The sequence below is a fragment of the Lissotriton vulgaris genome, chromosome 5, assembly GCF_964263255.1.
Source record: "Lissotriton vulgaris chromosome 5, aLisVul1.2, whole genome shotgun sequence".
In the NCBI taxonomy this organism is placed as follows: Eukaryota; Metazoa; Chordata; class Amphibia; order Caudata; family Salamandridae; genus Lissotriton; species Lissotriton vulgaris.
Genome location: NC_141693.1, coordinates 1,584,952,472 through 1,584,956,936, shown reverse-complemented (window position 1 = coordinate 1,584,956,936; position 4,465 = coordinate 1,584,952,472). Strand labels below are relative to the sequence as shown.

At 47.7% G+C, this 4,465-nt stretch overlaps 1 pseudogene; it reads right to left on the bottom strand.

Moving 5' to 3' along the window:
- Window positions 1–974: 974 nt before the first annotated feature.
- Window positions 975–2,210, bottom strand: LOC147716740 (uncharacterized; annotated as a pseudogene).
- Between the last annotated feature and the right edge of the window lie 2,255 nt (window positions 2,211–4,465).

Here is a 4,465-nt window from a genome sequence, read left to right as displayed (position 1 = left end):
GTTTTTTCGAATTAACTGAAACAGACTCAAATGAGAATCGGGATTCTGTGGGCAAACGTGTTTGTAAATCAGGCATCGACAAATCAGCAGGATAGGCATAGTCTAGGTCATCAATGTTATTAACTGGATAAGTATTCAGTATAGGATTGGAAACGGCAGGCATCTCGAGGGCCACTCCTGGCTCAGCAGTAAAAGTAATGGCCAAAACAGAATTTCTCACAATCGAAGGACAGGAGACTGCCGGTGTCATACTATGAAGAATCGGCCACCCTGTGTATCTTGACATTGTCAATAGAGATAAACCTGTTTTCCTTACGACCTGGAAGTGGTGGTAAAATGACTGTTCTTGTGCCCTTCACTCCAATAACGGGAACCGGTGCTCGATAGGAAGGACCAAATTCTTTCTTGTTATCGATCTTCTCTCGAACCAGTTCTCCAACTTTGGGTAGCCAGCAAACTACCGGGATCTGCAACGCATCATCCGATGTGGAGGGCAAATGTTCCTTTGCAAGACTGTCTCTGGTCTTTTGTAGATCCTGTAAAACATTGCAATGTTCTTCTACGTCAAAGGCCGTGGCTTGAGCCACGCATTCTAGACCGTCGAGGTCAGGGACATACATCTTGATACCAAAGAGCATTTCGTACGGGGTCCGCCCACCCAGAGACCTTCTAGGGAGATTATTTAGAGCATGCTGCACGCCATTGAGATGGGCCAACCAGTTTCTGCCAGTGCCTATAACTCGTGCTGTCAAAGATTGCTTTAAGTCACGGTTCATTCGCTCCACTACACTATTACCCTCAGGTCTGTATGGAGACGAAAACTTGACTTGGACCCCAAACGAAATCATAGCATCCTTATACGCCTTAGAGGCGAAAGCCGGACCCTGATCCGAATGGAAGGTACCACAGGCAAAAATCCCTACAAAGACACGCAAATCTCTTATGACAGTCTGTGAATCAGCGCTGCGATGGGGCTATACCCACACAAAGTGTGTGCATGAATCAACTGCTACTAAGATGTACTTATACGCAGTATCATAAGAAAAAGGACCGCAGTGATCCAAATAAACACAACCCAGTGGTTTATTAGATATGTACAACTGTGTCTGTGGCGGACGCGCAGCAGTCGAAGGCTTAATCTGCTGGCAAATGTCACATTGAAGGACATAATCGCGCGTCTGTTTGTACAGTCCCTGCCACCAGAATCGTTATTGTAGCTGAGTTACAGTGGCCGAGACGCCCGCATGCGCAGACGCCACACCTTCATGTGCCGCTGTAATCAAAGTAGCCCTGCGATCCTAGTTGGGAATCAACCGTTCCCCAACATCAGGAATTTTCACATAAGGAACCTTATCGGGACTTAAGTGGTATGTGTACTTCGAAGGGAACCCCGCAGGATATTTACCTCCCTTCTCAGTGGCAGCTACAGCCGCCAAGATGTCATCATCTATTTTACTTTTGGACCGTGTAACTGCTGCAACTAAATATTTTGATACTGCAGTTTTCACCGCTTCATCAGCAAGCGAGTTACCGACAGCGTGCACTCCAACACGCTGATGGCCTAGAGTATGAATCACAAACACAAGTGGCAACTGCTCTTTAAGCTCAGCCACTCGGACCCAGATAATTTTATGTTTTATTGTGCTACCCTTGGAATCACGAAAGTCATTCTGAATCCAAAAGAACAAGTTCTCATTGTAAGACTGGACACAGTAGTAAGAATCACTTACGATTTCAGTTGTCAAACTAGGATCAGTGTACTCGAATGCAAGCATCAGGGCACGAAGTTCTGCTAGTTGTGCGGTGCAGTCCCCTAGCGTCTGCGTGTGCACCACACTGGACTTGAACTCATCGTTCACCATGGCACCGACCACAATGGCGCATGCGGAAACGTAGGCATGTTTAGAACCATGCGCAACCTGCGCCAAACCATCATTGTAAATGATGCAATGGAAATCCTCCAAGGGCCGCATTGCTAAAGGAGTCGGATGAACAAATTCATACTGCAAGTACTCCTGCGACCGTAATGAGGCGTCAAAAATAAACGTGACATCCTGGGACGTCAAGGATGCAGTCCATTGAATCCACCGAGGGTGCAAAGCTTTGGAATTTGGTACACTGGCTTTCGTGACTGCCTCCAAGGCAGGACACGGGTTAACAACCAACATGCGCTTTCCCTGTGACAGGGCACGTTCCTTAAGAATTGCCATCTGCACAGCCGTCAAAACTTTCTCCACAGTGGAAAAGCGCAATTCAACCGAAGTGTACAAGTGTGACTTGTAAGCAATAGGTACTGTGTCTCTTTCATTAAAAGTCAGGTACGTGAAACCCACCGTCCCAGGGATAATTCTTATCACCAGGTTGGGCTGGTTATCACGAGTCAGTAAGAATTTAGAAGCGAGCAGATCAGCCTGCAAAGACTGCAAATTTGCCGAATGCTCAGGCAGCCAGTATGATTTGGCAAAAGATGGTTGTATCAAAGCATACAAAGGCTTGATACACTGGGCATATTCCGGAATGTATGTCCTCCCGAAATTCTAGAAGCCCAGTAAAGATTGTAATTTTTTCAGTGTTGTTGAAGCACGCAGTTGTGCGAATTTCTCCAGGAAGTGAGGAGCCAATCCCTTTCCCTCATTGTTGAGCTCGTAGCCCAGAAACAACACTATGTACTCTGCAATGTGCGATTTTGCAAAGTTGAATTTGTAACCCAAGTTTGCAAAGGTACAAATTATCCCGTTGACTCGACACAGATGCTCCCAAAGTTCGTCGTCTGTGAGATATATGTCATCCACATACGAACAAGAATCCGGGTCGATTCTCTCCAAAAGAGAGACTATGCGGGCAGTAAAAATCCCAGGACTATTCTTGTAGCCAATAGGTAAACGCCGAAATTGTTCCGGACACCGCCGCAATTAAAGGAGGTCCATTGGGAACTTAGACCATCCAATCGATGGGCATAAAAACCATTGGAAATGTCAAGCGTGGTTTTAAACCGCTTACGCACAAGACTATTCACCAGGGCAGAGCCGTGAGTATTCTGTACTGCACAGTTACGGCAATGCGAGTTTAAATGCCGGTAATCCAAAACCAAACGATACGAACCGTCCGGCTTGTTTACAGTAAAAAGAGGGTTATTCTTCGGTGACACACATGTTTCAATTACACTTTGATATTCCAATTGTTCAAGGATAGCCGCGACGGAAGTCTTCGCTTCACGCCGTATGGGATATTGCGGTTGAGGTTGTGGCTGAGACCGTAAAGGAATCTCGTGGCACAGGGACAATTTATCCCAACCACCTTGATTGCGGAACACAGCCGGCGCTAGAGCCAGAGCCCACTCTTCTGCAAAATGCAGCGCATCCTCTTTCGAGACTGTGTTCGCGAAACTGGGGAGGATTACCTCTTCCCCTCGCGGAGCTGCGAGAACAAAAGGTGGGGGCCAGTCAGCCTCCGAAAGCAAAATGTCATATGTAGACTAAAGATTTTCCCAAAATACCCCTTTGATGGTTCCCTGTATGTCACCTTCTATTAACAGGACAATTTCAAAAAGTCTATCAGGGGGAGCAACTCTTGTATCAGCTGTTTCGATCACAACATAAGTATCAGTCGCTGTCACCTTCAGTAGTGGACGCAGGGCCTCTCTCACTATGGTAATCTCCGCCGCGCTGTCCAGCAAGTTCAGAGCCCACGTCAGATTCCGAAGCCGCGCTCTCACTATCTATGGCATATCGATGCGCTGTTAAGGCTGTGACTTTCTTCTTGGCAAACTGCGGTCTCTTCGGTGTCGAGCCTTCCTGCCTTTCTGCACCGTTTTTTGGGCGGGGCTGGTCACGTCCTTGCTGGCCACCCCGACCCCTGCCGCCCCCTCCACCACCGGTAGTCGGGCCGATGAGTCGAGGGGAGCGTTGGTCAGAAGCCTGAAATCGATCAGGAGATTTATTCGTCGAGCGATCGCGCAAGTCATAAACAAGTTCCGACTGCGCAGGCAACGGAGACGCAGGACGAGAAACCTGTGTTTGTTGTTGTTGCTGTTGCTTTCCCTGTTTCTGTTTTTTAGGCCAATTTTGTTTCTGAACTTCCGTTTCCGAAGTTTGTCCCTGGGGCTGCTTTTTGTCCTTAACAGAAAAAGGCTTAAGACCCTTACTATTGTAACCCACGGTTTTATAAGCCGCCACAATAATTTTCGCTAACTGTCGGGGTTTCTCTGCATTGGGAAGCGCAGCCAAAGCGTTAGCAACCTGAAAGTTCACTGCATCCCCCTTGACATTAGCAAGTATGAGATTGCAAACCACATCAAAGGTGCCACACAGGCGCATGCCCAACTCAACCTCAGACTCCGGTCCGTGATCATCTTGAACACGTTTAAGGACCGTAGACAGCACTGACATAGACGGGGTGCCCTAGCACCTCGCATAGACCGCTGAAAAGGTCATATCCCAGGTCTCACAGTCAACGAGTTCAGGGG